General features: G+C 42.4%; 1 protein-coding gene across 3 annotated transcripts in view; it reads right to left on the minus strand.

The window, feature by feature from the left end:
* Positions 1 to 16,104, minus strand: part of CSMD1 (CUB and Sushi multiple domains 1) — a 939,172-nt gene that overhangs the window by 482,483 nt on the left and 440,585 nt on the right. The window lies entirely within an intron of this gene.

The following is a 16,104-nucleotide window of genomic DNA, read 5'->3' on the forward strand; positions in this document are numbered from 1 at the left end:
ATATTATTTGTATTTTATGTTTGCTTGAGATGAAACAAAAGAGATCTGTATATTGCTGCAGAATGCAAAGGCATGCAGAGAAATCACCTTTTGCCTTAAGCAAAGATTACAGTAGATAGTAGGGAGATGGGTTGACATGCCTGTGTTTGAAACTATTGTGTTTATTTCAGAGGTTATCCTAATTGAAGAATACAGGTGAGCACCTTAAATCAGGCAATGATGTCTGTGACCCCCGACCTCATTTTATGCAGACTTCAATGCCTTTTAAGTTGCCCCAGACTTCCCACTAGATGCCAAATGTGCTTGCACTAGTGGATCTGTTTAGTTGGGCATTGCCATGTAATCTGAGTTATCCATGGTGAAAACTGGGGCAGAATGGTCTCTCTTCCAGATTAGTCTATGGCACATTTCTTTCTGGCTCTACCCATCATCAGCTCGGGCTCTTTTCATTGCTATTAAAATAGGACAAGGGTGGGGAGTTGCTTTGATGTGCTACCACTTGATGAATCATGGCTAGCACAGAGTGGATATGGCCAGGAAAGCAGAAAAACAGACAGATTTTCAAAACAGCCTTTGCTGCTGTCATGTTAGGGATGAATGGAAGGCTCACTTATTTGTTTTAAGCTTCCCTAGGGACGCGGGTGGCGCTGTGGGTAAAACCTCAGTGCCTAGGACTTGCTGATCGCAAGGTCGGCGGTTCGAATCCCCGCGGCGGGGTGAGCTCCCTTCGTTCGGTCCCAGCTCCTGCCCACCTAGCAGTTCGAAAGCACCCCCAAGTGCAAGTAGATAAATAGGTACCGCTTTATAGCGGGAAGGTAAACGGCGTTTCTGTGTGCGGCGCTGGTGCTGGCTCGCCAGATGCCGCTTAGTAACGCTGGCCACATGACCCGGAAGTGTCTGTACGGGCAGGGGTACCTTTACCTTTACCTTAGGGAAGGTAAAATATGTTATATAAGCATAAGTGAAATGAAATTTTCTTGTTTCTTATGGGTTGAACCCAAATGTTTCCCATCTAATGAAATACCGTATTTTTCGTTCTTTAAGATGCACCAGACCACAAGACACACCTAGTTTTTGGAGGAGGAAAACAAGAAACAAAAATATTCTGACTCTCAGAAGCCAGAACAGCAAGAGGGATCGCTGCGCAGTGAAAGCAGCAATCCCTCTTGCTGTTCTGGCTTCTGGGATAGCTGCGCAGCCGGCATTCACTCCATAAGACGCACACACATTTCCCCTTACTTTTTAGGAGGGAAAAAGTGAGTCTTATAGAGCAAAAAATATGGTAATACCCGCCCCCGATTGAAGAAACTCCTGCCATACAATGAAACTAACCTTTGAACCTGACCACATATGAAAGAGTTTGTTATATATAGCAAGGGGTTGGACTACAGTACCCATACATTATGCTTCTAAATGTGTAGGTTGCCTCTTCTTCTTGCCACTGCTGTTATATGTAGCATGTTTGTTCCCAGGCATATTAAATGCTTCCAACAATAGCCAAATCAAAGAATGCACAGGACTTGTGTGAAAAAATGTTATGTGATATAGAAGAATCATTTGGTGACTGGCACTACTATTCAAAATGCCTACCCTAGTGTGTGTGTTTGTGTTGGGGGGGAGGACAGATAAGAGATGCCATAGATACAAGCTGTGGCAAATCAAGCCCACTGCCCCCATCCCAAATTACTACAACATGAAGCGAGTGAAAAAAGTGAGGGGCGTATTGCAAGTTGGAGAGAAGCACCAGGCTTGCAGCTTTTGGTTTGACTATTTAAACAGCACAGTACCTCAATACATCAGGATATAAACTGAATGCTAAGATATAGTTTGTGACAGCCTCAGTGTCTGTTAGACTCAGACTTCAATAACCTGTTAGGGTTGACAAGCATTTCAGATTTTCAGCCATGTCACTATTAATCAATCAAATAGCCAACTAATCAATTAAGCACTGAAATAGCACAGTGCAAGAAAACAGCTTGAAATCAAACTAATTACTGGCACTCAAAATGTTAACAGCCCGTTTTCAATGTGTGGACAATTCAACTGTCTGTAGATATTGCCTTTCAATTTTCCAATCTGTAGCAAATTTTAAGGAAAAAATATAGCGCAGGTGCACACATTGGCTTGATGAGCTACAACATACCTTTCTCAATCAAAGTCACCAAATACCTGGGCACTGGCTGACTAGCTGTTTATCTCAGTGACTGAAGTTACAGAAGAGAATTGGGTGGAATCTACACACATATAAAAAACCGCTGTGAAAATGTGTTTTTTTAAAAAAACGTTTTGAAAAATATATTGAATTTGCCATAGCTCACCATCGTCATCTAGTGTCACATTTCTATATTGCACTTTACAAGACATTTTATTTGCAGCGATATAGCTGACTCCTTGGAAAGAATCAGTGCAACACAACCCCCTGCTTTGATACAGATTATCTTGTACTAAAATATTCATGATGAATGTTCCCACAAGGCTTTTCTTGATAACCTCTAAAGGACAAATTCACAGTCTCCCCAGGTGTCTTGCTGTATTGCTGTCCTGTTCTTATTGTTAGGAGTAGGAAGTGTGGAATTCCCCTGAGAGACATTGCTTGTCTTACTGAAATTATTGTTTTTGCTCAACACCAAAAAACTCCCATAACCTTTTCTTTGTTGACTCAGTAGGGCTCAGAACTAAAAAAGACTTGACTAGCAGTTGCTGAAGTGCATTAAGCATCCTTTGCTGTCACTGGGGTAATCAACAACTTTTCTGAATATAAACACTTCAGATAAAATAATCTGAAAAGCTATCTGTGTGCCATCTGATATTTAAATCCACCTAGATTTCTACAGAACAAGGAAAATGTAATTAATGAGCATGTAGGTGTCATACAACTTGAAGCTCTCTCTGTTTTATATGAAATTAAGACATAAAATTGAGTTTACAGTGAAATCTTTTATGTGACTACCCAAAGGAAAACCCCACTGACTTACTCCTATGTAAGCACACAGAGAAATGCAGTCTTAGTTTCCTAAGAATTTGCTAAGAGGGTTGCAGTATTGGCCATAATTCAACCAAGCATATTCATTTTATTTTTTGTTTCCAGCTGAGATTCAAGCCTGAGGAAATACACTTTATAAAAACATATTATAAAAAGGAACTTGTGAGGGTACTGAACCTGCATAATGCTATGAAACAAATGAAAATGTCTGCGCAAACCACTATAAAAATAGGAAATATTATGTTCACGAAAGCTTTACAGAATGATCCGCTGTGGATCAATGGGTAACATAGTAAACACATTAAAAGGCACTAATATAGTGGTGATTCCACAGCAAATTATGTTTTAATTGCACATTTCTTCCTGAAACATCTGGTTTGGAATGGCCTATGCATTCAGCAGATGTGCAGCTCTCTTTAGACTGTGCTAAGGCTTTATACTAACATGATTTATCAGTTAGATAGACTGAATCATATTAAGTGTAGGGTGTCAGTCTTTGCAAATATCCTAAAAACATAGCTGCATGTCTATTTGCATGGACAGACGGAGTCCCCCAAAACCCTGGGTGGCCCCCATGTGGAATAACGACTCAAGACAACGTGCTATGGGATTAATATTGGCCACAACTTTATTATGTTTCAGATGTGGGTAGACCTTGGCTCAGGCACTGGACGTTTATCCCTCTCAGTCCCCCGCCAGGGATCTGGGGAACATCAGGGTTATCCAGAGTGGAGGTGGGTGGGTCGGCTGGCTCTGGAGAACGTATGTTCAAGCAGAGAGAGCCCACCCCCGTTACGCCACTGTTGCAGAGGAGAGCAATGACAACCTCCAGGCATACGGCCAAAGCCTCCCCTCTGAACAACCCCTTTAACGGGGTAACCTGGTATCACTGCCGCAAAGAGAAGGGGGCATGGCTCACCGCTACACGCCCACCCCCAATTTAGGGGAAATAGACTAAAGGATTCCGCCTAAGGCCTGATATCAGCAAAGTTGTGACGTTTTGCTACGGGAAAGGCAAACCTGCCAAGGCAGGAGAATTCCTTTCCGGCCCTTCAACAGCGACCTTGACGTAGCAGCGCCCACGTACCTGTGGAGAAAAGGTTAACCTGCAAAAGAAGTCTTAACTGAGGGTGGGGTGGGTAGGGTGGAAGAAGCTCTGGAGCCAACTGACAATTCCCAGGTAAGATCCTCCCCCTACTGTGTGGGCAGGTGGTCCCTCCCCCTACCTGGCCCGGTCACCTTGGCAACGCCTCCCCAGGCGGGATTGGGCAACTGGCTGAGGTAGGCGGAGACCTCCAGGTATCCCACCTGGGGAAGGCCAAGCCAAGTCTGTGCTAATGGTGTCGCATAGGGTACAGGGGGCTGCGCACGACCACACAAAGGGCGCCCCCCATTTAATGTGGGGAGCGGTCATTATGTGTTAGAAATGAGCATATGCATTTGTTCAGTGAAGTTGGGTGTGTCAGCTTCTCAAACTGCATGCAGAGTTATGTTATTGCTCCTCTCAAGGCAACTATTTACTTTTCCTGGTCATGATTAATAAGCAACCTGTGAACATTGCTGATTATATTCAAATGTAGGCTGGTAATATTACCTATCCACCTCACCCTGAAGATTATACTTCAGAATGACACCTATCCGAAACTGCCTTAGCTGTTTGAGGAATGAGGACCTTTCTTGGTGGGGAGTGCTGCAGATTTGGGCCAATCTGCCTGCATTTTAGATTGCAGTGTTTAGCAACCTCTTCCAGGTTCCTGGTTCTCCTTTTCATTGTGATTTTAATGGAACAGATGTGGGGGTATCCCATCTTAAATGTTATTTATTGCTCAGATTCACTAGCCATTGGGCCTGGACAAGAAGTCAAAGATTCTGATAGGCCTACATGTAAAATTCCATTGTGTATTTGTCTTGTTTCATTAAAACCCAACTGTTTATTATTATTGTTGTTGTTGTTGTTATCATCATCAACAACAACAACAACCTGGATTTCTCAATGACTGTTCAGTCCTGCAACAGCTCTGGCAAGTCTAGTGGTTATCTGCTATAGATTCTGACAAACTTAAACTGTTTATGGCTGCACAACATTCGGAAGGCAAATTTTAGCTGTTGATTGCCGAAGTTCTCAAATGTTTCAGCAAATAATCATGGTGATAATAGTTTTCTTTCTGCTGACTGTTTTCAATGCAATGTTAAAACAATGCTGATCCAAGGACTTGGAACAAGTCTTTGTTACAGCAAAATAAATGCATAAGCAAAAAGTGACGAATACACATACTCTGTGCTATATGTATGGATATATATTGGTTTAAACACACACACACACACACACACACACACAGGCATTTAAAATTGCTGCCTAAAATTGCAGCATAGGGACAAATTTATATTTAATCATCTATGTATTCTGATAGACACATCTCATACATCTGAAGAAACAGAAGGCTCATAACCTTTTGTGTCATTCGATATTGATATTTTGATTAATGTATAGCATATGCCTGGTAAACTAGCTTTGCACGATAGTTTTTTAAAATAAATAAATAAATAAATTCATTTTCTCGATTCATTCTCTTAAGTCATTTCTGGCAACACAGCAAGTATCTTTTGAGAGAAAGAGAGGGAGAGAGAAACACAAAGTGAGATAAAACTGCTTTATAGGAAACTAACAGCTTCAGAACACAGAAAAGGCAGTTAGAACGAGAGTTGAAGAAAATCAGCCTGGTCACTTAATCAATAAAGCATGATATGTCAGGCCTTCTTCTGCAAAGCTTAGCCATTAGAATAAAATGCAATTGATTGCTCATCTTGATCATAGTTACTTAGACAGTATGCCAAGAAAACACATTAAACGGCTAAAATAGCTTACATGGGGGAAAACAATTCAGCCAAGGTAACACAGCAGTGTACCGAAAAGGGTAGGGGGCTGATAATTGTTTCACTGGACTCAAAAAGTTGCCTGTACTTGGGACTGTAATTAACTATAAACACAGTAAAAAGTCAATTTGAATACTCTGGTGTAAATGAGAAATTTATTTTCACACTATATCCCACAGTTAAATTTTATTACAAATGTGTTGCTTCTAGTGCATGTTGAAAATGGATGTAACTGCAGAAGATAATTTTGTTTTTGTTGAAGGGGTGGAATCTTTGATTCCCTCTCCTTCCTCAAATTTACATGATTGAATGCACAAGTTCTGAGCTGCCTTAACAAATATAAAGTAATGGCGAGGGGTTACAAAATGCTCTTGCAAGTATATGTGAAGTTATTTCTAATATTGGTCTGGATAGCACAGAAACTGTATCTGCTTTGTGTAAAAGGTTCAGGGAATTGTGGACCTAGCAGTTTGTGGGCAAGAGACATGACAACCTTGCCATACTTCAGCACTACTCCTGAGCAGAAATGAGCTTAAGCAACCTACCGTACTTTTCTGCCCCGTGTATAAGACTACCCCTATTTTTGGTGACTCAAATTTAAGAAAATGGGGGGAGAGGGCACAGAGTTGTTGAGCTTTTTTTTGCAGAGGATTGCCCTCAGTTGTTGAGTCATATACAGTAATACCTCTTGTTGCGTTTGCTTCAGGTTAAATCTTTTCAGGTTGCATCCCGCGGTGACCCGGAAGTACTGGAAAGGGTTACTTCTGGGTTTTGCCGCTCGTGCATGCGCAGACGATCAAAATGACGTCATGCGCATGTGCAGAAGCAGCGAATCACGGCCCACACACACATAGACGTGGGTTGCATTCTGCTCATGTTGCGAATGGAGCTCTGGAACGGATCCCATTCGCAACCAGATGTACAACTGTACACAGAAAAATACTGTATTTCCCATTAACACTAGCATTCCCGCAGCACCCAGTGTTCGGACCATTTCTTACCATTGTAATGTTTCCTGTCCTAATTGGCATATTAGGTTGGATCTGGACTAAGAGCACAATCCTGACCATGATAGATGATAGATAGATAAATAAATAGATAGATGATAGATAGATGATAGATAGAGATGATAGATAGATAGATGATAGATAGATGATAGATAGATAGATAGATAGATAGATAGATAGATAGATAGATAGATAGATGATAGATAGATAAAAGCTTTATTTGCATCAGCCACAAGGCATAGCAAAGGAATCAAATACAGATATAGTTGGATGGCTGCCTATACAAAATACGTCCTGAGAATTTACAACTATCCATACAAAAGAGTTAATAACTGTCCTTTGACCGCAAATAAAACTTATGAACAAGTTCATATGTTTACCCAGAAAGAAGTGCTGTTGAATTCAGTGTGGCTTAATCCCATGTAAGTGAGGTTAGGATTGCAGCAGACTATTCTGAGTGGGGATGGGGGTGGGTAGGCTGTTTGCCTGAGACCCTTCTAATTCCTGGATTCATCACAGATTCAATTCCTGGGAAAACCATAATAGCTTCCCATCCTCTAAGAATGGGTCATTAAGGGGTAACCATGGAAGTGGCTCTGTGCCAGACAGTAAATGTGTGGGTCCCTCTCCCTCAACTTGCTGGTAGTTAGAAAGACAAAGGGCAGAGTTGGACATTGAGTTGTATGAGTTGAAGCAAGGCGGCAGGCTGGGCAGTTGTAGACAGAGCCATGCCTGATTTCTGCTGGAATCCAACACTGTGACTATGGGAGAAGCAAGACCCCCTTGGGGTGTTAATGCTGTGAACCACCTCCATCATAGGCTCAGATTGCATATATGCATAAATAAGCTATATATCATAAAGATACCACAGTCTTCCCTGTCCCTCATTCCGAGGAAACAAAACCCTGGGTAAGTGACTAGAACCCCCTGGTGCACAAAGGTGCGCAAAAAATGTGTTAGTTGAGAACTTCATTCCCATTTAAATAAATGGATTATAAATTAAGTCATGATTAACGTGTGATTTATTCCACTAAGATAGTCTGGATGCAACCGCTTGACTCTAGTTTATATGCATAATGGATGCACTCATGATACATCAGTTCCGGAACTGCATTGGGGCAAAACATCAGACTTTAAGAAACGCTATGGAGTCCAATGCAAAAAATATATATTGTATGGTTTTAGCAAGACTGCCCATGTGTCAGTGTGGCAGTTCACACATGCACAAACACACACACAAAATGCTGCAAGATGGCCATTTTACTTCTATTGTATGGGCAGGGTGAGTGGGAAAGGCATATGCTGATTCCTTGTCAGTAGTATTGGGAAAGTCTCCTACATTTTAGAACTTCATTGATGGAACTGAAAGCAAAGCTGTGTTTTGCAAAGGTAGTATACAGTTGTCCTCACATTTATAAGCATACATACGCGGCTTGAAGCTGCACATTCAGAAATCAAATGGAAAAGAACTAAGAAAACAAAAGTGATGTGTACATCTCACTGCCATCACCAACATTACATGTGACTGGGGCACAGTTGTGTTTTGCAGTGATTATGAGTGGCTTGGCTAGGGGCTGTGTTTCTCTTCACGGGAAACTTTCCCACTTGATCTTTGTTTGACGTAGGACAGCTCCTGCTCAGCCACGTTAAACCGGGTTGATAAAACAGCCTACACAAGCTGTGTATCTTTCAGTGTGGAGCTCTGCAGTTTAACTTTGTCACAGAACAGAACTGGTGAGAAGTATATGGAAGTTGTACTCAGAAAAAGTATTGTCACTCAGGCTGTGAGATATACATTTCTGGTTGGTGTTTGGCTGTGGTTTGGCACAGTTTAAGGACCATGTTATTCAACTTATGAGCTTTTCAGAGGAACAGCCCCCCCCCCCGCAGTACCAGATTCCTGCAGCACCATGGTTTTCTCACTAGTTTTACTATCATTTGTGGTTCATCTGGGGTAGGTACAAGTATTGCTCTACATTCCAGAGAGACTCTGTCACCACTGCTTATCTTCTGCTGTGTCAAGGGCAGGGGAGAAACCACTGGTGGAAAGCTGAAGGTGGAAGGTGTTAAGTCTCACACCACCTGCCCCTAGCAAATCTTGTTCCTGCTGCCACTTTGCAGCAAAAAAGCAATACCAGGTCTCTGTTTTAGGCTTTGGTCATTCAGCCCTATTCTGCGCTCACCTGGTTGCTCACATGAGAAACAGAGAACAAAACATTTCAATAATAGCTCTTAAAAAAAATAATCAGGTTCAGTAAATTAATGTACGAACATAATTAAATTGGGGAAGGAAGTAGTACGTTTCCTAGGTGCTTTTGCAATGGGAAATTCCTCTTCATTTGCAACTTGATAAAAAACTTAAATTTCCTAATGTGAATGCCTAAGAGCCATTAGCAGCTAACCACTTATTCATCAAACCAAGGACCAAAAAGAAAGTGGGGAAAAATGCAGTGTAGGCTAATGATGAAAGAAAGCTTTTGCACAGCACAGCAATCTTAAAGTTCACGGTGTGAGATGCACCACCTTGCTATATATAAAATCTGAATTGTTTCTGGAAATACGTATTTAATTAAAACTGTCATTTTTCACCCTGCTGGCAGCAGGCACCAGCATGCGTCCTCATCCTCATGTCTCTTATCAGCAAATGTGCTATCTAAGGCGAAGCAGCAGAGGGAGATATAAATATCTCAGTAGAAGGCATTTTTTTAAAAATCTCAACAGAGGGCCTAGCAGCCTGGATTCTTTTTTCAATACTCTGTATATAAGGGGAAATTGACATTGCTGCTCTTTTCAGCCGTGTCAACCTGGCTGCATTCGCTCCCATCATGTGCAGTACAATGTTTATCTCTGCAATGTCATGTTGCCTAAGCCGTTACCATTTTGAAAAGAACAACACTGCTCAGGGGCACTTTTTCAGAATGATCAGTGAAACCTGAAGGGGTTGGCTGAAAATGTTGAGGGGCATGGGCTGGGGCAGCTACAAGACACCTCCCCAGTAAATGAATGAAAACGAGATGAGCCCTGCTGGATAACAATAAAGGCCTAGCCACTTCAGACTTCTCTTCCACCAGTTGGCCTACCAGAAGCCTATAGGAAGTGCCTATGGAGCAGCAGGTGGCGCTGTGGTCTAAACCACTGAGCCTCTTGGGCTTGCTGATCGGAAGGTCAGCGGTTCGAATCCGCGTGGCGGGGCGAGCTCCTGTTGCTCTGTCCCAGCTTCTGCCAACTTAGCAGTTTGAAAGCATGCCAGTGCATGTAGGTAGATAGATAGGTATTGCTGCAGCAGGGAAGTAAATTCCTCACAGTTTCTGTGAGCTCTGGTTTCCAACACGGTGTTCCATTGTGAAATATGCAATTTGGTCATGCTGGCCACATGAATTGGAAAGCTGTCTGTGGACAAACATCGACTCCCTTGGCCTGAAGCAAGATGAGCACCGCACCCCACAGTTGCCTTTAACTGGACTTAACTGTCCAGGGGTCCTTTACTCTTTTTTTTACCTTTTATGGGAAGTGTGCAAGCAGGGAAGGAGCACAGTAGCTCTTGAACACTTGTAACTGCTAGCATGCTGCTTCCAATACTGGGAGTAGTACACAGTCATCGTGACCAGCAGCCATTGATAGCTTTATCCTCATGGTTTTTTTTAAATATATAATCCATTTTTAAAGTAATTGGTGTTTTTTGTATTATTTGAAACTCTAATAAAATATTATTTTTTTTTAAAAAAGAAACAGAATGGAGGTCTATCATCAGGCAAGAAACACACACCATTCTTGCAGAGAGATTCCATGTCTGATGAGGACACCACCTGTTTCATAGACACCTGCCCAGTGGTGGAGGAAGGGTGGCGAGGGGGCGGTCCACCCCGGGTGCAAGCCTGGCTGGGTGACATCACTGTGGGCAGGCACCTTCCCCTTGGGACGCTCGCATGGGTGGGCATCACCCAATTGGGACGCTCGCATGTGTGACGTGCCACGCCCCCACTAACCCCGGGTACTGAAGCCCCTTCCTCCGCGACTGCACCTGCCTTACCTTTCTACAGATCTACTTAGCCTGTTGCACTGAAACCAATATTTGTGAATTTTACACAGCTCCATCTTGGTCAGTCATCCAGGAATTCACTGTCACAAGAGCTGGTGGTAATAGTCATTGACATACAACTTTAAAAGGGGGATTAGACAAATTCATGATGGATAAATCTATGTTTTTGTCTATTAGGCATAGTAGCTTCATGTTCAAAGTAGAGATTGGGGTGGTGGAGGAGAAATTCAGTTTGGTTCACACTTTAATGCAAACCTAGACAGTTCAAACTTCCCAAAGTAAGATGTGAACTGGAACACAGCTGTCATTCGAAATTCACACAATTTTAAAGCTTTCTAGCAAATAGAAAAGTGTAACAAAATGCATATACTAGGGCAAAGTGTGCATAGTGGTGCACATATACATGAAAATAACATACAAAATGCATTATATTAGGGGAAATTGCATGCAAAAATGTGTATATTAGGGAAACCTGCATACAACTGTATGTATATTGGGAGAAATGTGCTGACAATTGTTAATAAGGAGATACACACACACACACACACACACACACACACATTATAAGTTGATGTGGAAACTGAAAGTCAGAAAAAAGAGAAAACGATTGACCAATTCATTTATCGCTGATTCAGAGGCAGTACACTGATTACTGAGGGGAAAGAATTTGAGAGAGATATTTCCTCTACACTCTGCTTATGAAAATAGGATGCTAGCCTGAACTAGGCGGTCCAGTTGCTTGATTTACCTGGACTATTGTTTTGTTCAAAATGCATAATCAGATAGAAGAAGAAGAGAGAAAACCAGTATGACAACAGCATCATATTTCCATTCTTCCTTTCTTCAGAGTAAGATGCTCTACCTGATGTCAGAAGTTAAAGTATGCCACTGTTAATTTCATGTGCTAACCTGGCTATGGCTGGTTCAGATTGCTTCTGTCATAACAAGTTTAAAGAGCTCCTTGGTCAATTTCAAGCTCATATGAAAACTGTCAGTCATGAGGTCCTATTCTTTGTGGAACAGATGACTGACGCCAAAGAGCTCTATAACCTACTGGAATGTGTCAGCTCATTACTGGAAGGTGATGTGAAATCTCTACCAAGAATATAGATCTAGCTCAGCTTTTACATTCCCATTTCACATTCTTACTTCCCTCTTGTGTGGCTTAAGTTGGAAAAAACCCCACATGAACAGTCTTACAGGCCATGGGCTACCACCGTAAAATAGAAGATAATTAATATATTCCTGCCATGGAAGTCCACACTGATGCAAAATTAAAGGCATGTTTTGAGCATACTTGTAGTAATGCCTGCAAACAGTACTGAGTAAACCTATCCACACTGCAATGTGTCCTTAGTTAAAGAACTACTCAATAGTATCAGCATCTAAGCCCCTGTCTGTAGAGGGCAGCTCTGCTCCAAGGCTCAGCACTGTGACTCCCTAGTAATGGATAAGTGCGCTGACCGAACAGGAGGGGCTGGACAGCTGGAGATGGAGAAGCCAGAGGAGCTCACCCCTGTCCCATTGCCAATAGCTTTGTGCTGCCTCCACCATTAAGCTCAGTCTCGTCGGTAGAGTATCACATGCTTCATCTTGTCTTTAAAACCTGGTGGGAGGAACATGACCAGTTGTCAAGACATATTCACAGCTTTAATCTGATCTTGGTCTCATGGCGACATTGGCAATCTGTACCTGTAGTCTGACCTGAATAGCTATAACCCCTAAATAAGTGTTCTTCCTTACACATATGGAAGAGCCTCTGTTGTTTCTGAAAATTACATGCTATAAATGGCTTTGGGATGGAAGAGAACAAACAATCCCAGCACTCCAGCAGAAGGGTTGGTCTTTTACTACATACTAGAATAAAATAAATGATGAAATAACTGTGGATAGTCCTTAAGGTAAAGGTAAAGGGACCCCTGGCCATTAGGTCCAGTTGTGGCCGACTCTGGGGTTGCAGCGCTCATCTCGCTTTATTGGCCGAGGGAGCCGGCATACAGCTTCCGGGTCATGTGGCCAGCATGACTAAGCCGCTTCTGGTGAACCAGAGCAGCGCATGGAAACGCCGTTTACCTTCCCGCCGGAGCAGTACCTATTTATCTACTTGCACTTTGATGTGTTTTCAAACTGCTAGGTTGGCAGGAGCAGGGACCGAGCAATGGGAGCTCACCCCGTCGCAGGGATTCGAACCGCCAACTTTCTGATCGGCAAGTCCTAGGCTCTGTGGTTTAACCCACAGCGCCACCCATGTCCCTGGATAGTCCTTAGCATTATGCAATTTGATAATATGCATGGTATTACTTGTATCGTATAATATCAATTTATACAAGACATGATTTAAAAAAAATATTTTGTCATCAAAAAATTCATTATTTAAAAAATTTAAAATGTGGGGGGGAAACATATTTTGGTTGCATTAGTTTGGTTCATAATGCCTTTCAAATGCTAGAGCACATATTGCATTCTTTCTATGGCTTTATTTTTTACCCCTTACATCTATGATCTGTTCGATACAACACTCAGTTAAATTGAGGAATATAAAATGATTGTCTACTCCAACTGACCTCAGTAGTTAGACAAGAATGAAAACAGAATGCACCCGAGCCTTCACAGTGTCAAATTCGAAGCTTTAAGAATACATTCATTCTGACTAATATATCCACCCCCTGTTTGTGGCCCTTTTTGCTAAACTTAATATTGACTATTTTAATGCATTTTGTATTAATAAAGTCTGTGTTTACCAAAGCATCTTGGGAACAAAGCAGAAGATAATGCAACTTTTGGCAAAAAGTACAGGTAGATAGCAATGGCAGTTCTTAGAAGGGGAAGCTTTCCGCACTAGTCTCATGTCACACTGCAGCGACGACAAGAAGTTTAAGCAGGTACATCAGATTTTCATGAAGTAGTGCATTAGAAAATGATCAATATCTGGCCTGCTTTAAAACTGTAAGACAGCATCTGCTGAACTGTAATTATGGGCAGAGGTTTCAGTGGCTTGCTGGAAGCAACATACAATTCAGACAAATATACAACGAACAAGTACTGAAAGCTCATTTGGAAGAGCAATCCATCATTTGTGTCAAACATGACAGTGCGATCATGCAGTAAATGTGCACTGTGTCAGATGTTGCTGATTAAAAAGATATGGCACTACTATTGAATCATGTGGATGTGCTTCTTTCTGTGCCACCTGTGGTTGCTTACATGCATTTGAAGAAATAAGAATGGCAGTCATACAGAAAATATAAAAATGGGGTGGGGAGGGGAAAGGAGGATCTATACACATAAAATGAGCTTCTGCTTCAAAGAACACAGCACGGGGGAAATAAAGTTAGACAATTAAACTAATAATGTCCTGATGTGAATGAACCAAAATATTAACCAACACATTAATATCACAGTGCCAGATTTATACAGTATTCTCATTACACAGGTTAATGGCTCCCCCCCCCCAACTATCTTTGAATTCAGAGTTTCAAAATTCATTTCGACAACCTCTGTATTGTGGTTGATCATTTTAGTGGTGATGTCAAGAATGCCATGATTTCTCTTCAAATAGCTCTTCTCACATTAGCTCAGGGTCTTGAAAGATGCTTTCCGGTGATAATTCCACAACACTGGGTAACTGCTAGACTCATGTGGCTTGTTCATATCAGGCATCAACTGAGTGGGAATGATCCACACAATTGGCCCCAGCCGTGTGAATCATGGGTGCTAGTAGTTACTGGATTGGCATGAAATCTCCTTACGGTGAAATAGCTCCTAGGCCGATGAAGTAAAGTGACACAATACAAAGTCATACCACTTTTTCTGATCAGTGTTGATTCTAGTTATGAGGCTTGCAGTTCAAGTGTGGACCTCTTCTGATTTGAGTACATTTACTATTTAGACTGTTTATGATTTATTTAGTGCTTCTCTTCCATGACATGACAGAAAAGAAAAGGTTGAGAGCCAGCTCCCAAACCACATTGTAGGCAGAAATGGGACAGAACATCCTTTGTTCTGAAAACATGTGAAAACGGTCCAAAGTGGACTTGGATTGATCAGTGCCTGAAGGTGTATATGCCTATGCCAGAAGGTGTATAATGGTGTTATTGGTCACCGCCATAAACAACAACACTGCTGGACAGTCCATAGACCTGCAGAATTTTATGAGCTTTAAAGGTAAAGGGACCCCTGACCATTAGGTCCAGTCGCAGACGACTCTGGGGTTGCGGTGCTCATCTCGCTTTATTGGCCGAGGGAGCCAGCGTACAGGTTCCGGGTCATGTGGCCAGCATGACTAAGCCGCTTCTGGCGAACCAGAGCAGTGCACGGAAACGCCATTTACCTTCCTGCCAGAGCTGTACTTATTTATCTACTTGCACTATGACATGCTTTTGAACTGCTAGGTTGGCAGGAGCAGGGACCGAGCAACGGGAGCTCACCCCGTCGCAGGGATTCGAACCGCCGACCTTTTGATTGGCAAGCCCTAGGCTCTGTGGTTTAACCCACAGTGCCACCCGCGTCCTTATGAGCTGTATTAAATCCTAAACAACTTAGGTCCAATATACCTAAGAAAATGTCCTTCCTCTCATGACCTGTCACAGTGCCGTGCATTGCCTATGGACAACTTAATTAAGAGTGCCATTTGTGTTCCAATACTGCACACATATAGAGATGCTTTATTGCTAGCCACAGTTCTGGTGCTCGCTGCATTTAGAGAGCCAGGAGAGTCCAAGCCTCTTCTTGAAGTGACAGGAATTAATACCAGTGCTGGAAAACAGGCTTGTGAATAATGACCACCATATTAATGTTTCCATTTTAAATGTATCTTTTGGACTGCAGGTTGTTCATAAAGTTTGTCAATCACTATATGGGGATATGACAAAGCTATTCTTCACAAGAGAATAGCGCCTGCCAACCTAGCAGTTTGAAAGCACCCCCGGGTGCAAGTAGATAAATAGGGATCGCTTACTAGCGGGAAGGTAAACGGCGTTTCCGTGTGCTGCGCTGGCTCGCCAGATGCAGCTTGTCACGCTGGCCACGTGACCCGGAAGTGTCCTCGGACAGCGCTGGCCCCCAGCCTCTTAAGTGAGATGGGCGCACAACCCCAGAGTCGGACACGACTGGCCCGTATGGGCAGGGGTACCTTTACCTTTACCTTTTATTCTTCACAAGACGTCTCAGTTCTTTGAGTTTTCTACTCCATATCCCTATCC

The sequence above is a fragment of the Podarcis muralis genome, chromosome 3 (genome assembly GCF_964188315.1).
Source record: "Podarcis muralis chromosome 3, rPodMur119.hap1.1, whole genome shotgun sequence".
NCBI lineage: Eukaryota > Metazoa > Chordata > Lepidosauria > Squamata > Lacertidae > Podarcis > Podarcis muralis.